Raw genomic sequence first — 19,083 nt, forward strand, 5'->3', positions numbered from 1 at the left:
TTCCCATATTAGAAATTAAGACTGATACATTATAAAATAATTATTAATCCATTAAAAATAATCAGGAACCCATTAATGCTATTATAAATAACATATTTTGTGAAAAATAACTGTCTTCCTAAACAAACAAACAAAATTTAGTGAAAAGAGCGGCATTGTTTTAAAATTTTTTGCAAAACTCTAACATTTGGCTTAATAGAACACAGATGATTCTCATATCTTCTACATTGAATCTTTTGTGATATTGTTTTGGTTGAAATAAATGAAGAAAATCTAGTTTCACATAGATTACGTAGTTGGAAAAGGGAGTATTTTATGAGGCAAAAATTTTCTTAGTATTATAAAAACAGTTTTAAGCTTGTGGATCTCTGAAAAGGTCTTAGAAACTATCAGGATTCTGAAGACCATACCTTGGGAACTTTGGTTCTAGACCAGATGTTTCAAAACATTGGCAAATTGTGTCCCCCAACGCTTCTCAGTGTGATGTGAACCAGATTAAAATGTAACTGGGAACTATTTAACAAAACAAAAATACATTAGGACATAGATAATGCTCGTATGTGGTTTTCTAAGTCATTATGAGGCCCACATGGATCCTTATGTGCAGTTTAGTGGCTGCATTTGTAGTTAAGTTTGACACCACTAGTTTAAACTGACCCCCTTCATTTTACAGATGCAGAAACCAAAACAAGGTAATGACTTGCCCAAGATCACATGGCCGCTCACTTAATAGCAGAAGTGGGATGAGAATTCCTGCTTCCTACCTCCAAGTCCAATATTCACCATGACTAAGATTTTCAGGATGAAAAGCTCAAGGTTCTTTCATTCTTTTTTTTCATAAGACTAAACTGAGATTTTTGAAGGGACCTTAGATATCTCCTCATTTTGCAGATGAGGAAACTGAAACCCAAATGGTTAAATGACTTGTTCAACTTGGCAGAACCTGGATTCAAACTCAAGTCCTCTAGCTCCATATCTGGTTCGTAACATTTATTTCCCTGCTAGATTGCTTTTTATTATATGTTTCAAGGGCAGGGTCCATTACTAAAGAATTTGATTCAAAGGAGATGTTTTCTTTAATGTATATGGGGAACAGTTAGGTGGCTTAGGGAATACAGCACCAGCCCTGGAGTCAGGAGGACCCAGTTCAAATCCAGCCTCAGACACTTGACATTTCACATTTACTAGCTATGTGACCTTGGGCAAGTCACTTAACCTCAATTGCCTTGCCTTTCCCCCTCCAAAAAAAAAATGAATGCTTATACAGGTGTAAATCATTATTATTTAAACCAAGAATTTTTTAAAAAATTAGGTGGTGGTTAATTGCAATTCTAAAGTATTGCTCTTAATTTCTTTAAATATCAGCTTCCCCTGAATTTATGTGCTCTTACAGACCAATATACAATCACACAAAGAAGAAGAGAAAATGAGCTGGTTATGTTGAGGGTAAGGGATAACGGACGGATGACCCAAGTGTAACCCTGGAAATATCGAGAGAAATTGAGAGTCGCCTCTAGCATATTGGGTAAATTCCATGTGGTCAACTTATGGGAAGATAGAGAAAACAGATAAAGAGATATCAGGGAAGGCCAGGGAGAGGCTGCAGTTGGGGCTGAGATCTGGGTAGAGAGATTGCTGTCATTAGGAACTCCCAAAACAAGTCAACCACAGTTTCATTTGAGTATCTGTGAGCCATAAGAGCAGAGAAACAAAATTTAACTTTTTGGGGTCGGGGGGAGGAGTCACAGATAACTAAATCTCAGAAATGCAATATTAAGTCAATGGAAAAGAAGGATTTTAATGTCCATAAATCCATTTACAATAAACACTCCAGGAGCCCTGCTCCTGAAGTAACCTGTATATAGGAACTACCTCTCAGTTCCTACTAGTATATATCCTTGTCAAGTTAGACTTAATTCAGCTAACAAGCCTGAGGTATGGAAAACTTCAGTGATACACTGATCTTCCCTCCCACAATCCTTCCATTCTTCAATCCTCATGTGCAAGTTAAGACTCAAATTCTCCATTTCCTTCCATTTGGTTACATTAATCTTATTTGGATCACTGTCTTGTCCTATCTTGTGACATGCCAGTGGTTCCAATAGACGTGTAAGCCCCCCCCACATTCCTCTCCAGCTCTTTCAGCCACTGGCAAGGGTAACCCATGATTGTCCATTCCTGCCAAAATGATGTGGCTACTCTGTAAAAAAGAATGTGCTGTTCATGAGACCAGAGTGGGACGAACTCCCTCTTGACACAGCAGATGTTACATCCCCAGCAGATTATAATCTAAAAATTGGTATAGAGCTCCTGCTTGGGGTCAAACAGCACAGCCTCACCCATGTTCAATTTTAAATGTATTTAGTAAATAGCTGTTTAAATAATTAAAATCCTAAGATCTTACTGTCCATTATTCAGGGTCACAGAGCTAGAAAGGAGAGATAATATAATTGACATCAAATAAAATCTAATATATAGTGTGTGACCTTCTAGCCCTCAACAGAGGAGTAGAGACTACAGATATCTAGGAAGCAGAACAGACTATCAAATGTGGTTGCTTTGTCAGTTTGCATTGTGTAAAATGCTTTTGTTAGTTCTAAGGAACTGTTTAGTTTGGGGGAAGATTGTGCTTAGCCAACTCCTCTTCCCTTCCATCTCCTGCAATGATGATCCACACTAACATAGTACTTAAATAAGGTACCTCAGTAGTCTCACAATAATCTTGTAAAATAGACAGTACAAATATTATTATCTCCATTTAACAGATGTAGAAATTTAGGCCCAGAAATGTTAAGTGACTGACTTCCTTGACCAGCATCCCATAGCTGGTAGCTAGCAAAACTGGACCTTGAATCCATACCTTCTGACTACTCCTGGGAAAGAGCACTGGGATATTGTTTTGGTTGAAATAAATGAAGAAAATCTAGTCTCGCACACATATGTAGTTGGAAAAGGGAGTATTTTACGAGGCAAAAATTTTCTTAGTATTATTATGAAAATAGTTTTAAGTTTGTGGATCTCTGAAAAGGTCTTAGAAACTATCAGGATTCTGATAGTATTTGTGAGCCGTAAGAGCAGAGAAACAAAATTTAACTTTTTGGGTCAGGAGAAGGAGTCACAGATAGCTAAATATAAAAAAATGCAATGTAGGATAATCCCACTGGCCAGTCCACACGCTGTACATACAATGTACATATAACTTTGGACAATGGGGGTTCATATCGTCTGAGGACACAGGCAAGACAATGTGTGCCATGATGGGAAAACCAAATAGCAAGTTACCTGATTTTATATCCTGCATTCAGAAAACCAGGTCAAATGACTAGAGAGGTTGAATGATTGGGATCAGAAAGAACCATTTTGCAGAAATTCTTCATTCTCATCCCCAACTCCAAGCAGGTGACAATACTCTAGTAACTTCCCTCTGAAGGAAAAAACAAAACCTGCCCAGCCATGCTTGAGTTCTTTTTCTACCCTGAGGCAGAGGCAAGCCCTGTCTATCTGTGAGATCATGATATATTCTCTATCATTCATCTCTTTCTGCTTCTGTTCATGTGATACCTGCCGCTACCCACCCACCTACCAAAAGCTTTCTTTTGCCTCCTTCTCAGCAGATCAAGGGAGTTTAAGGTGGTGAAAGATCAGAATGGGAATGGTTCCATTTTTCACAGGTGGAATTGGGAGGTTGAGATGAGAGAAGGTAAGAAATATTAAGTCAAAGAATTATAGCATTTTAAAAGGTGTTTTAGAGATCATTTGGCCTAATCCCCTTCATTCTGTGAATTAGAATACTGAGGCCCAAAAGAAATCAGCTGACTGAGTCAAGGGCACACAGACCTCCTGACTTTTAGCTACACACACACCTTAGTATATCTATGTATGTATATATGTATTTATAGACATACACATTTATATATTATATAGTTAAATATATACACATTTATATAATATATTTAAATATACACATACACATTTATATATTTACATATGTTATATACATATTTAAATATGTACATACACATTCATATATTTATATATTATATATCATATATATTTAAAATATATACATACACATTTATATTTACAAACATTACAGAGCTGTATAGATTTACGCTATTGTTACTGAGAAGTGCTGTGATGTAGTAGGAAGAACACCAGCAGAATAGGAAGAATGGAAGATCTAGATTCGAATCCTACCAGATATTTCATAGTGATGTGACTTCAATCAAATTCCTTCACTTCACTTAAGTGAGTCCCAGTTAACTAGGGATGGATAATAATATGTGAGCCACCCATCTCACAGGTTGTTGCTAGGGAATGTCTTTGTAAACTTGAATTTACTGTATAAATTTGAGGAATTATTACAACACACTGTTATTATTCACAGACTCCCAAAACCAGTGTGGCTCCCATTATACCTACCTGTTATTCATGCTATTCATAGGCTCACAGGATTAAAAACAAGAGGTTACTGATCTCACCCTATCACTTTACAGAAAAGGAAGTGTAAATCTAACGTAGTAAATTGACTTACACAACCTTCAGGGTCAGGAAACTCAAAATCCTGTGCATACATCAAGCTGTCCTGACTACTGAGATTAACAATCAGTAAGTCAGTCAATTAACACCCAAATGCTGACTGTGCATGTGCTAGTAACACTGCTTGGCACTGAGGATGTAAAGAAAGACAAAAAGCAGCCCCTGCTCCCGAGGAGTTCATAGTCTAACAGGAGACAATATGCACACAACTATGTGTGGAGGATAAACTGAAGATAATCAATAGGAAAAGCACTAGAATTCAAGGAGATCAAAGAATAGCTTCCTGTGGGAGATGGGATTTTAGCTGGCACCTTAAAGAAGCCTAGAGATGGAGAAGAGGAGGGAGAGCACTCCAGGCACGGGAGACAGTCCGTAAAAATGCCTGGGTCAGAGAGGTGACTATTTTGTTCAAGAAACGAGGAGGAATCCAGCGTCACTGAGACAAAGAGTATTGGGAAGGGGAGTGTAAGGTATAAGGAGACTGAAAAAGTACAGGGTCAGGCTGTGAAGGACTTTGAATGCCAAAGGATCCTGGAGCCAATGGAATTTACTGAATGGAGGAGAGGGAATTGATATGGGCAGACCTGTACTTTAAGACAAAAATTATGGACCATATAAGAAAACCTAAAACTGAGGAGAGACACTACAGAACTAGAACAAAGCACAGACCTTTAATTCCAGCTCTGCTACTACTTATCATCTGAGCCTGGCAAGCCACTACGACACTCCTGAGCCCTGAACCAGAAAGAAGTCAAAGCACGGGGTCTAAAAGTCATCGGGAGGCAGAAGTGGGAAGAACAAAAAAATCTCTGTAAGTTATACGTATCTGGAAACACAACACTCCAGATATCTTTCCTTTCTCTTCTCTTCTTCCCCAAAATAATTTTAAATAGGAAAGGAATCTTATTTCAACTTTATTCTGACTATAACTGCATTAAGCTGTGAAGTAAAGTTAGGTACCAAGAGTAAGCTAGTAAATATTTAACAACTGGCTTTCTAGGGGGGTGGGGGGATGTATAGCAGGACACCCTTCTAAGTTTAATGTATATTATTAACATTTTTCTCTATCACTATTTAAAGTCTAAATAATCAACAGTAGATCAACAATTAAAATGAAATAAATTAAATAAATTAAGCTCTAATTTGTAATGTTTGCTGATTTCTGAGATGTAAATGTTTACACTGATAATTTAACAATCAGCTTCAACATACCCCTGGTTAGAACTCAGAAGGACTGTCAAAACAGGGACCTGTTAAATTCTATAATAAACAAGAAAGCTCTATCCTCCTTCCTTTTAGTAGAACTTGTAAAGAGAATGGCAGTTCCTCCACAGTGGACCTCACCATAATGAAGGAAGAAATCTAAATACAACAAAAATGTAGAGAATTCTCCCGCTAAACTCCCAAAATGAAGAGTGGAAACACTAAATTTCATCCCTTAGCCTATACCCAATTCGATTCAATCTGACAAACATTTATTGAATATCTACTTTACAGAAGCTATGCTGAGTACACGGAAGGGAATTTGAAAAAAAAAAAGTCTTGTGCTCCTGGAGCTTACAACCCATTGGGAATTGGAGGGGCAGAAGACAAGTACACAAATACCTTGGATACCTGGGAAAGTGAAATAGCACCAAAGAAAAGGTTTAGAGATAGAGAGCTATGAGAGATTTTCAGAGGTCTTAAAGGGGCCTTACTAGAAGTAGAAATCACTGGAAACCTAAGGGTGGGCTTCCTGGAAGAGGTGACATCTGAGTTGGGCTTTCTAAGAAGAGAGTAAATTTTAAAAATGTGGATAAGAGTCTAATACAGATATAGGGGATAGTGTGAGTAAAAGTAAAGAGATGAGAAAGGACAGGACAAAATCAGGAATAGGGAGTAGTTAGGTTTGACTGAAACACTGAATACATGAAGGGTGAAGCAACATTAAACTAGCATGGTTAGAGCAGGAGTAGAGAGAAGGGACTGGATGAAAGGGAGATGACAGAGTAGAAGTGACTGGAATTGGCAGCTGATAAGATGGATGGGAAGAGGGAAAGGGGAAGAGTCAAAGGTGACCCCCAAGGTTAAGAGCTTTGGGTAACTAGGAAGTTAGAAGAATAGGCATATTTTTAAGGGGAAGAATAATAGTTTAGCTTTAGTCACATTAAGTTTGAGGGGTTGGGTAAGACATATAGGACTAAAAGTTATCCATAAAAACAAAAAATTGAAGCCAGTGGACATCACCGAAGAAGAGTTTTCTGAGAAGAGGACCTTGGGGGAATGACAAAAGTAAGATGAGAAGCCAGTAAAACACAAATAAAGTATAATCAGAGGGGTGGAAGTGGGACCATAAGTAAGTCATGTAACAGAATCGAAGGGAGAAAAAATTATTAAGGAGGAATGGTCTACAGCATCAAATGTAACACCGAGAAGAGAAACAAAGTCCCGTGCATCTAAATATAAGTAAGTCATGAAACCATGGAAGAGAAAGTTTTCTTCAAGTGGTAGGGACAGAAAACAGTTTGTGAGAGGTTTTCGAGCAAGCAGAAGCACTGAAGTCATACTACTCTTCTTTTGAGGAATTCAACAATGAAGAAGAGAAAATAATAGAAGGGGATAGTGAGATTGAGACATTGTTTTAGCTTGTTTGTTTCTAGAACAGGAAAGACCTGAGTATGTTTATGGATCAATAAAGAGGTCAGCAGAAATAGAAAGACTGATTTTTGACAAAGGAAAGTGGAAAAGGTGATTAAAGACTGAAAGGCATACCCTATTTGAGCCCCAAACTTTAATTTATAGGGTGGCTGGCAAAGCCCAGAGAGAGGAATTGTTGACATAGAGGATAAGGCTTTTGATATGAAATCAGGAAAACTGTATTCCAGAGAATAGAGACTACATCTCACCCTAAAATTAAGTTGAATCCTACTGATGATGAGAGTCCTGTTCCTCTTTACTTCCTGCTCTAGGGGGGGAAGACAAGGACAGGATATCTGATGGACTGGCAGATCAACAGAAGTTCCTGGGGGGGGATATTTGCTGAGTTTCATCATTATTATATAAACTGTTCTCCTGGTTCTTCTCACTTCACTTTTTTATCAGTTCATTCAAGTCTTCTCAGGTTTCTCTGCTTTCATCCCTTTTATTATTTTAGACACAGCAAAATGGAAATTTGTTATGCTTAGCTATGCCTATTTGTTAACAGGGTTCTGTTTTTCTTTTTTTCAATTTTTTGGAAATTGAACATGGGAACAAGAAAGGAGCTAGGGAAAAAAGTGACTAACAAAAGGGGGAAAAGGAAAAGAAAAAAAAGAGTCACTAAAGCAGATTTAATGCATAAAAGGGAACAGAAGGCCACAAAGAATCATAGAAAAGCAGGATAGCTTTGAAAGTTATGTGCTGAATCTAGCATATGTTTTAAAAGAAAAGCAAGCTGTACTTAAGTCTTTTTATATTCCTATATGGAAATTGTTATTTTACTTGATGTTTATTAAATATGCATTTTTAAAAAATAATTTACTGTACTGCTGAGGGGTAGAGGATTTTCTATCAAAGGTGCCATAAAAAAAATTTGATAAATCATCTCCCCCTTTTACTCCAGCTGAGTCTCCTTGAAAGTAGACTATAAGAACCTCAAGTGATGCTTTATTTTGTTTTTGTCTTCCAGTCTCCAGGGCCTTATGAAAACTAATTAAATGTCTGTTGAATTCAAATAAAGTGAAGGTTAGACTGGTAATGCTAAACAGTTCAGTTCAATCCAATTCCAAGAATCTAAGGGACACAATCACTAGATAATTCTGATTCACATTTACCAAGTTTGAGTCTGAAACCTAATTGTGGTTGCTAACACCTGTGAATGTTTATGGAGCAACATTGTCAGCTTATTCATGTGCCTTCCTTCCCTCAGGCCCTCCATCCTACATCACAACCCCAGTCTAGACTTCTAATTAGTGTCCCCACCTTAAGTTTCTCTCTTCTCCAATCCATCCTCCACACAGATACCAAAGTGACATTTTTTTTTCCAAAAGGTAAATTTATTATTTATTTATCTTTAACATTCTTTTCTTTTTAAATTTTGAGTTGTGAATTTTCTCCCTCCTTCCCATCCCTCTTCTAGTCATTGAGAAAGCAAGCAAAATGATGTCAATTATACATGTGAAATCATGCAAAACATATTTCCATATTAGCCATATCACAAAAAAATGGCAAACAAAATGAGAAAAGTACACTTCAATTTGCCCTGAAGAGTTCATCATTTCTCTCTCTGGAGATGCATAGCATTTTTTCATCATGAGTCCTCTGGAATTGTCTCAGATCACTGTATTGATTAGAGTAGCCAAGTCTTTCACAGTTGATCATCATTACAACATTGCTCTTACTGTGCACAGTGATCTCTTCTCACTTCATGAAGTGATATTCCTAAAGCACAGGTCTGATCATGTGATTTTCTGGCTCAATGCCAGCGTCTCCCTATTACTTCTAGGATCAAATACAAACTCCTGTTTGGCACTTAAAGTTCTTTACAATCTGGTTCCAATCTTTCTAAGCTTTTATTGTATTTTCTCTCTTATTCAAGCAACTTTTCGGTTCAGCCAAACTGGCCTTCTTGCTGTTCCTCATTCTCTCTACTTATCTCTATGCCTTTGCAAAAGGTATTGCCCTATTCCTGGAATGGACCTCCTCTTTACCTCCCCTGGTAGAATCCTTAGTGGCCTTCAAAGATCACTTCAAACACCACCTTCTCCATGAAGCTTTTCAAGATCATGAAGCAACTCCTGGTGCCCCTCACAAATTACCTTGCATTTATGTCACATATACTTATCTATACACATGTTATCTCCTCTGATAGAATGCAAGTTCCTGGAGGTCAGGGATTGGTTATGTTTGTATCTCCAGTGGCTGGCATATAACAACTGATTAATAAATGCTTGTTGGCCAATTGGAAGAATGCTTCTATCGTCACCCCTGAAAATCTTTGTTTAAATAGGAACTTTGATCAACACAATGACCAACCATAATTCCAGAGGACTCGTTGATGAAAAGGGCCACTCCCCTCCAGATAGTAAGGCAATGGACTAAGAGTGAAGACTGAGGTACAGACACACACACACACACACACACACACATACACCAAACATGTATAGACATGGCTAATGTGGGAATTTGTTTTGCTTAAACATAGTTTTCATAATGGGCTTGCTTTTTCTTGCTTTCTCAGTGGGGAAGAGGAATTGGGAGGAAAGAATTCGGAACTAAAAATAAAATCAAATTGAATTAAAAAAAAGAAGGGAAAGAAAGAAAACTTTAGCCTAAGAAGCCATACCATTCAAAAAGCATTTATCAGTTTTCTGTTAGGTGTCAGACATTGTGCTAATCCCTGGTGATGAAAAGGCAAAAAAATGAAAAGACAACTAGGTGGTGAAATAGATAGAGCTTTGTTCCTAGAGTCACAAAGACCTGAAGTTCAAACCCAGCCTCACCCACTTATAGGCCATGAGACATTGGGCAACTCACTTAACTTCTCAATCTCATCTGCAAAAGGAGAAGCGCATCTACCTTACAGGTTGTTGTGAAAATAAAATGAAATATGTGTAAAGCACTTAGAGCACTATATAAATGCTAGGTATCATCATTATTACTATTGAAACAGTGCCTGCCCTTAGGGAGCTACTGGTCTACCACAACAGCCTCCTTCTGGCACACCAGTAATGCACCTTTTCCCCACTCCCAACTATATCTGCTCATTCTGCTTCATTCAGGAAGCCTTCTCAGATAAATTGCCACCAACCTGCCACCATACTTTCAGAACCTTTTTCTCTGCTCCTGAACCTTGCACTCCCTAGTCCACTCTCACCTGGGAATTAATTCTTGTTACTACTATAAAAATCTGCATATCTTTCTGTACATTACAGTCTTGTTTGTAGATTACTGCTTTGTTTTGCCTCTTAACTAGAAACTACCCTACCTTTTACCCCAAGCTCTGGAGACGATACTCTGGCTCCTGATAACTGAGAAAAATACTCACTAATATTCAAGCGTAGGTAGGAGGGGAGTCAGTAAAATATGACATTAATGAAGTCAGGATCAGAGAATCTCATGCAAATCTTGACTTCATACCAAGAAAACCTATTATTTGGGTACAAGTGGTAGCACAGGATAGAATAAAAGAGGTAGCTAGATGGCATGGTGGGCTGAGTGCTGGAAGCCTTAAATCAGATCCTGCCTCATATATTTACTAGCTGTGTGATCCAGGGCAAGTTGCTTAAACTCTTTTAGCCTCAGTCCCTTTATTCATAAAATGGGGATAATCATTCCTACCTTGCAGGGTTGTTGTGAAATTCAGTTGACATAATTACATAAAGTGATTTGCAAACTTTACAACACACATAAATTTTAGCTAAGTAATATTAGAAATAATCCTGTTATCAGAGAACCCGGTTTTGAATCCTCTTTTTGCAACTTGCTATCTCTATGAACTTGAAAAGATCCCTTACATCCCTTGGTCTGTTTCCTTATTTGTAAAATGAGGGGAAAGGACTATGAGATTGTTTAACTACACTCATCAACACTCATTTATTAAATGACACTATGTGTGAGGCACTGGGGACACAAAATACAATAAATGAAACAATCCCTACTTGCTATCTCAGGAGTTCCATACACCCCTAATTGGACCAATTCCAATTAACAGAGTGTGGATTGGCCTGCAAAAATCTTCCATTGCTAGTGACAAAGCAACAACTCCAAAAAGTAATCTGTGTAAAAGAGGAATTGGGTACATTACCTTTATAAATAAAGAACACCTTAAGTTTATAAAGAGAGAAGTATATGGTAACATCTGGGTGCAAGGTCCTCAGGGTACCCACCAATTCAACCCCTTCCCCCTGCTCAAATCAATAGTTCATATTTCCAGATTTCTCCAATCCACTCTCTTTCTTATGCTTCTCAATCTTCAGGTGTAGAGAGGGAGGTGAATAGGATTATAATGGAAATCAAAAGTCTTATATTCTAGGGCAAGACAATAGGATCCATGCTCAGTCACCAGAACCCCAGAAGATCAGGAGTCCTCTAAGGGTGGGCAGAACTGGAAAGGGATGAACAGAAAGGAAAGAAGTAAAGGAAAGCATGACATAAAACTGAAAAAATGTAGAGGAAGAAAGGAAGGAAAAAAGGAGAAGTAAAGGGTAAAGAGGGAGTGGAAAGGAAATAGAACTGAGGAAGAGGGGAGGGTTTTTAACATGTTTACTTGTTTGTGGTAGATGGTAGAATGCTGGACCTGGAGCCAGGAAGAAGAGAATTCAAATATTGCTTCATACATTTACTAGCTGCGTGACACTGGGCAAGTCATTTAACCTCTGCCTGTCTGAGTTTCTTCATCTGTAATGGGGATAATAATAACACCTACCTCCCAGGGTTGTTGTGAGGATAAAATTAGATGTTTACAAAGTACTTTGCAAACTTTGAAGTGCTATATAAATGCTATCATCATCATCATCACTTAGTAAACCAGAAGATACCTACACCTTCCTGATGGCCTATTCCAATCCCACTCTGAAGGATATTTTACTGGCAGTTATAGATTCTGCCATTTTTGTGTCCTCTTAAGCAGTAGTTCCTCCTGCCAACCCTCAGTGTCCCTCTCCACATCCCACACACTCAAGCCCCTCCAGGAAAAAAAAATAGATAGGAGTCTTCCCTTTCCTGATCCTTTAGCTGGGACCCTCCCTCCTTCCCCACTCCAATTTTGTGAGAGCATTTTTGTCTGGACCTTTCCTTTACCCCATCACATTTTTATCTAGCAGGATACCTGTGTACAGGTCAAGGCCCTCCTAGTAGACTGTAAACTCGAGGGTAGTGACTATTATTTTTCACTTTTGTGTCCCCAGACCTAACAGACTGCCTTGCACACTGGGTGACAGAAAGGGGTGGGGGTGGGGGAATCATGTGATTTTATTGGTGTAGATAGGGAACTGCCAATTAGGAAACTCCCTTCTTCAATGTAGATCAGCAGCTGTAGGGCAATACAATCTTAAAGATTTGCCTTGAACATAATAGGATAATTTAATAACTTTTGGGCTATTATTAAAATTACTGGAGAGGGGCAGTGGAAAGAAATTATGGGACCAAGAAGTAAGTGATAATGAAATGATGAAGCTCTCCATTCCAAGGAAAGACTTAGGGAGGGTGGAGATGACAGATAACTTACACGTTCTTTTTTTTTTTTTTTTGGAGGGGGGAGGTTGGGGTTAAGTGACTTGCCCAAGATCACATGGCTAGTAAGTGTTAAGTGTCTGAGGCCACATTTGAACTCAGGTCCTCCTGACTTCAGGGTCGGTGCTCTATTCACTGCCATCTAGCCACCCCTAACTTACACATTCTGTACATTTTGGAGGGGGAGGGTCTTGATCTAAGCCATGGGGACTCTGAGCAATGGGAACATACCCAGTGGTTTTTTGGGAATCTTTCTGAGCTCCAAGATAAAATAACATCCATCTCTCTTTACAACTCTACCCCCAAAGCCAGGCACAATCTGCATAGGATAAAGGGCAGGGGTTATTGCCAAAAGACTCCTACCCCCAAATAATTTTCGTACTGCCTGTCCTGCCATCTTAGAGTATTCTAATCTTAGAGATTCATTCTTCTGACTTTGTGGTCTCCCTAGATTCCTTAACAAACTGCTCTTGAGAAGGGGAAACTCATAAAACCATTATTGGATAACAATGGGGATTAGTTTCTCAAATGCTTCCAATACTTTTTTTTTTAAAAAGGATCTGGAAGTAAGACGAAAGAAGCCACTGGAACGGAACCAAGATTCAGGATGGGTCGGGCAGGGACTCCAGAAGTGAGGAGAGAGGGGCTATGGTAAAATGAAAGCGGAAGGCTTATTTGTAAAGCTTTTTAAATCTTGCCCTGGACACACTAACCTCGACATCAACGATAAAAGCCTAAACTGGCTCTGGAAGTTAAGATCGACTCTATTTTGGACCTACCCATACCTCGTTTATATATGGGGATGGAGGCTGGTAGATATAGAATGTTGAGGGCAAGGAGGAGTGGGCATCATCCTTCCACATAGAAGGGTACGAGACGAGAAATGAGCCCCAAGCTAGTGCCACTGGAGACAAACTTCCCATCTCTTTGATCCTTGCCCCCTGAGATTTTACCAATAGCTTCATACCCCTCTCCTTAAGGAGAGGAAGGGTCCTTCTTCATATTACAGCCTACTCCTAGTCAGGTCTAAGGTCAACCCTACCCCTAGGCACATAATCTCTACCCCCGCCCCCCACGCCAAACACTAGAACTCAATCCATGCTTTCCCCGGTATAACTCGGGGCGCGCACCCCCACCCTTTTCGAGTTTTCGGAGATAGGGGAAAAGGGGCGTCCAGTTGGATGGGGGGGGGGGGGGGCGGGGAGGAGGTGTGACAGATCACTGAGGAGAGAATAGGAGGTGGCAAGTGTGCGGCGGGAGGAGAGGATGTCTGAAGGGAGGGACGGACTTCTGGACAAAAACGAGGCACTGGTGGCCAAGCTGGGGAGTGCGCCGTCTCCACCTCCCAGACCTCCTCCTCCCCCACTCCCGCAAGTGCCACGAGCTAAGAGGGAGCAAGGACAAGTGGGGACAAAAGCGCGGTACTCACGGAGTCGGCGAAGGCAGCCCGGGTGTCAGGGAGCCCGCCCCGGAGCAGAGAAGTGTGGAGCGAGCTGACTGGGAGCCGGGCTCCGCTCACTCCCCGGCGGGACCGCAGCCGCCGAGCAGCACTGCCCGGCTCTGACCTCAGCCCCTGGGCTATGCTGTGCCGAGGAGGCTGAGCTGGGAGCCGCGAAGGAAGGCGAGACCCGGGAAAGGGCTGGAGGGCGGAGAACTGTGGTAGGAGAGAGGGAAGGAAGGAGGGAGTGAGCGAGGCGCTCCGACCCTCAGACACAAAGTGCCCAGACTGCTGACTCCAAAGGAACACGCGCTGATTTGCATGTCATTTGCATGACGTTCTATGAATGGACAAACGGACAAACTCTTGCTGGCCCTTGCCATTCCTTCACATCCCCTCCTTGCTCTTTCCCCTAAAGACTTCCATCGCTTAAGTGCCTGGGATCCCAGATGCCCAGCCTCCAGCCCACCATCATCATCAACCTCCTTTCCCCTTAAGCAGGAGAAACTTTTTTTCTTGACCGGGACCACTGCTTAGTAATAGTTTTAAGATTTGCAAAGCACTTTCTTTCCTTGGTTTCACCTAGCTATTCCTCACAATTCTGCAAAGATAAGGCAATTATCAACCCCATTTTGTGGATGGGGAAAGTGAGGTTCACAGAAGTAAACTTGCCCAGTGTGTAAAGTGGTAGAAACAGGAATGCATCTCTGTCCTGTGATTTGAGAATGAGGTATTCTCACTTAAATAAACACACTGTACTAGAGACACACACACTTCCCCCAACTAAGGTACAAATCGTTTTTGAGACCTGTAACACATTTATTTCATCCACTTTTTTTCTCTGATAGGTGCTTGATAAATATTCATTGAATTAAATTGACAGGGATACACAAAACCATTTTCTCCGACAGTTATTTAATAACCAACCAACACTTTGTTCGTCCATTTTTAACATGCAAAACAAAAATTTTATTGGTCAAAACAAAGATTTAAAAATAACCTCTTTCACACTGTAGCCTATTGAAAGAGAAAAAAAAGACAGCTGTTTTTAAAAAAGGCAGAAAGAGGGAGATATATTCAGGGGAAAGAGAGGCAGAAATATGGAAAAGGAAAAAGAGGGGCCTATTTGAGGGAAAAAGCAAAATGAGAAGTTGGGGGAGGAAAAGGGTAATACCTGCTCACCTGAAATGGATTCCACAAACCATCTTATCCTTGCTTCGGTGAACCAGCCTGAACGCCTTTCCTGCCCATGTTATCTCCTTTCCATCCTTTGCCCCATCATCATGTAATGGTCCCTCTAGATGACTTCCTCCCTTAGATGTATTTACAGAACCTCTCATTATTGGTTTTGGACATACTTTCAAGTTCCTACTTAAATTATTTGGGGAAAAAGAAATTCTTTGGGACTTGCCTAATTCCTTGTTTGCACCTGACCTGCCATATTTTGTGGGTTTCCTTGTTCTCCTCACATGAACTTTCTTGATATTTTTTGCACTTTTCCCCTTGAAACAGGTTCTTCAACTTGGCTATTTAACTGTATAAAGTGAGTCTCCTCTCTCTAAAAAGTGATAGGCATTTTGATACCTTAATATTTAACATTTTTATACTATATTTTCCAAAAAAAAAAGGCATTTTAAAATAGTCATGGGGCATCCTTCTGTGAGATTCATTTGTAATTCTGTCTTTCTTAATACGCTTTTTAAAAAATCATAGTTCTATTTCCAAAAACTGAAAAACTATTTGGTAGATTTCTGATTTTGCCTTTTCCATGAAGATGTTGAATTTAATGCTCATTACTGCCTTATGACTTGCCTGTATAAACAAGCTTCCTCTTTCTTCTTCATTTTCATAATACTAGTAATTTGCATTCATAGTATTTTATGCTTTAAAAAACACTTTTCTCATAACAATCCTTTGAGTTATATAGTACAAAAATATTATCTCCATTTTACATATGAAGAAAATGAGGCTCAGACATTTGTCCTCATTTATTTTTTTGGGTGGCTATTACTGCCAATGATTTTTTAAGCCATGTTTCATTTTTACAGCTACTGCCTGAAATTTTTTTTTTTAATAGCAAGGGAGTTACAAATAGATTTAATGAAACATTGGTGGTCTGATGAAATTAAGAAAAAGAAGAAAAGTTCATTTCCTGACTAATTATAATTAAAGGGAAATTGTTATCTTTGCATCTCTTCTTCCAATATCAGTTCACTCCATTTATTAAATTGTTGTTGTTCAGTCGTGTCTGAGTCTTCATGACCCCATAGACCATAGCTGTTCATGGAATTTTCTTGGTAAAGATCCTGGAAGGGTTTGCCATTTCCTTCTCCATGTATCCAGTAGATCTTTTTGTCAGGCAATCAAAGGTTCAGTGACTTGTCGAATAGCTAGGAAATATATGAAGCTGGATTTGACTTAGGTTTTTCTGACTGCAGGCCCAGTGCTCTATCTGATGATAGCTGCCTTTCCATCCCTCATCTATTTATTAAGTACCTATTATATAAAATGTAGTGAGCTAGGACAGGAAGGAAAGAAAGGTTAGATAAAACACAAGCAGTTTATATTTAATGGAAAAGATACAACATGTATACCAATGACTATAATACAAATTAGAATATAATTTGTCAAAAGAAGGGCAAACTGGGACGGCTAGGTGGCGCAGTGAATAAAGCGCGGCTCGGAGTCAGGAGGACCCAAGTTCGGTTCTGGACTCAGACACTTAACACCCACACACACACAAAAAACTAGCCGAGTAACCTTGGGCAAGTTACTTAACCCCAACTGCCCTCCAAAAGGCAAAAAAAAGTACAAACTGCAATAAGATCAAGTAAGTATCATCTCAGGTTTCCATTCCATGGAATGTGGGGAGTGTTGAAGGATGGATCTATGTCAACTATAGGCAGATGCCCTATGACTCTGAGTGCTATGACCAAAGGATCAGACAGTAACCTGAGGAGAAGGTAATATTTTATTTTAAAAAAATTTTTATTTGCCGAGCCTCTGGCCTTCTGGGTGGTTCGGAGTTAAGTCCATCTCATCTACAAAAGAGAAGAAAAGAGGGATGTTTGCGGCCATAATGGTCTCAATTTCGTGAACTTTAGTCCCTCCGTCTGAGAGAACAGTAACCTTCCAGGAGCCCCCCAAACACCAGTGTCGTCCCACGCAGAGGATTTCTGGGCAATAGCTAGGGAGAAGCTTCTTTTCCTGAATGCTACGATCCCCACTAACTGGTAGCACTGTTTGAAAAGTCTCTGCTCTCGAGCCCTGGAGAGATATCGCGCCACAGCCCCAGTCGAGCAGAGGCTCTCCTGGTGACACCAGGGCTCACCGCACACACACCGATGGGGCGGAAAAGGGAACAAATCCAGAGCTCCAAAGATGGGAGGCAAGCTCGGCAAGAAGAAGGGGTGCAATGTAAGCTATTGAGAAAGCCAAGGATAAAGACAAGACCCAAGGAGCTGGTGCAGAGAAAGAAGAAACTCCCAAGGAGAATGATAACACCCAGACAGTGGCAGAGACCACAGACGTGAAGAACAACGAAGAGGAGAAGACTGATAAAGATTCCCAGTCACTGGTAACAAGACTGAAGATAAGGGGGCGGCCAGGTAGCACAGCGAGTAAGAGCACCGGCTCCAGTGTCGGGATGACCTGGAGATCGAACCCCGGGCTCAGACACCATCCACCCAGAAACACCTGGCCGTGTAACCTTGAGCAAGTTACTTAACCCCGATTGCTTAAAAAAAAGACTGAAGATAAGGAAGCAGTTGCTGGCGAAGTAGAGGGTCCGCAATCAGAGCCGGAGAAACCAGAGGCTGTCCCTGACTGGAAGGTGAAGGCACAGGACACTGGGCTGGAGCAGGCCCCTGCCTCTGCCTCAGCGGCCAGTGGTGATCATTCCAAGACTTCGGTGCCTAGCACTGAGGCAAAGGTCTCCCAGTCTTCAGAAGCCACAGCAACTAGTAAAGTAGATGACAAGAGCAAAGAGGAAGGGGAAGCCAAAAAGACTGAGGCTCCCGTCACCCAAGAGAGTAAAAGGGAAGCGTCTCCAGCTTCAGACTCGAACCTAGCAGCAGGGAAGCTGTCTTCTTCCGAGGAGACTCCAGAAGCTGAGGCCGAGGAACCTGCAGCCCCAGCAGAACAGGTCGAACCTTCTGAGGCTCCGACCTCGAATTTGGATCAAACCATAGCGGTGAAAGAGTAACATGGACAGCCTATTGAAAAAAAAAATAATGATAATAATAATAATCACTTAAAAACAACCCATCTCTCCCTTTTTCCCCCCAGCTATACTAACTTGTTTCAAATCTGAAATAATGATATGTATCGCCCCCCAAAAAAGAATATCCCATCAAGGGAGGGAGGGAGAGGGCGGGGGAGAGAATCCAAATAGTATTTTTGTGGGGAAATATCTAACATACCTTCAGTCAACCTTACAAATAAGTCCTGGATTTTAAATATGGATGTCTGAAAGTACAGTACATCTTTTGTACCTGAACTGCTGTTAGAAGCACTCCAGCAATATATCAAAATCTCTTTTCTTCTGTAATAGGGTTTGGGAGAGATGTGTTTGATTCTGCCCACAGGGCCTGCGCCAAGGCAATCAGATCTTTACGAAAGCAGTATTTTATGTGTTTTTTTTTTTTTTTGCCTTTTTGGAGGGCAATTGGGGTCAAGTAACTTGCCCAAGGTTACACGGCTAGTTGTGTGTGTGTGTGTGTGTGTGTGTGTGTGTGTGTGTGTGTGTGTGTGTGTGGAGGGTGGGGGTGGGTGTGAAGTGTCTGAGGCTGGAACTGAACTCTGGTCCTCCTGATTCCTGGGCCAGTGCTTTACTCACTGCACCACCTAGCTGCCCCTGTGTTTTGTTTTTTTTTAATTTAATTTACAGCCTTTCTTACTTGGTATTTTTTTAATGC

The 19,083-nt window shown here is 40.4% G+C and overlaps 1 protein-coding gene and 1 pseudogene across 1 annotated transcript in view; one reads left to right on the top strand and one right to left on the bottom strand.

Moving 5' to 3' along the window:
• Positions 1-14,480, bottom strand: part of MYLK (myosin light chain kinase) — a 449,378-nt gene extending 434,898 nt beyond the window's left edge. The window contains exon 1 of the mRNA XM_069064950.1: positions 14,159-14,480. The gene's annotated coding sequence lies outside the window, so the exon portion shown is untranslated. The remainder of the gene's footprint in view (positions 1-14,158) is intronic.
• A 3,068-nt stretch (positions 14,481-17,548) lies between these two features.
• On the top strand, positions 17,549-18,371 carry LOC138143676 (brain acid soluble protein 1 homolog; annotated as a pseudogene).
• The last annotated feature ends 712 nt before the right edge of the window (positions 18,372-19,083 follow it).

The sequence above is a fragment of the Petaurus breviceps genome, unplaced genomic scaffold (genome assembly GCF_028583685.1).
Source record: "Petaurus breviceps papuanus isolate PSGF00001 unplaced genomic scaffold, PetGlider_PUasm1.0 90654, whole genome shotgun sequence".
NCBI lineage: Eukaryota > Metazoa > Chordata > Mammalia > Diprotodontia > Petauridae > Petaurus > Petaurus breviceps.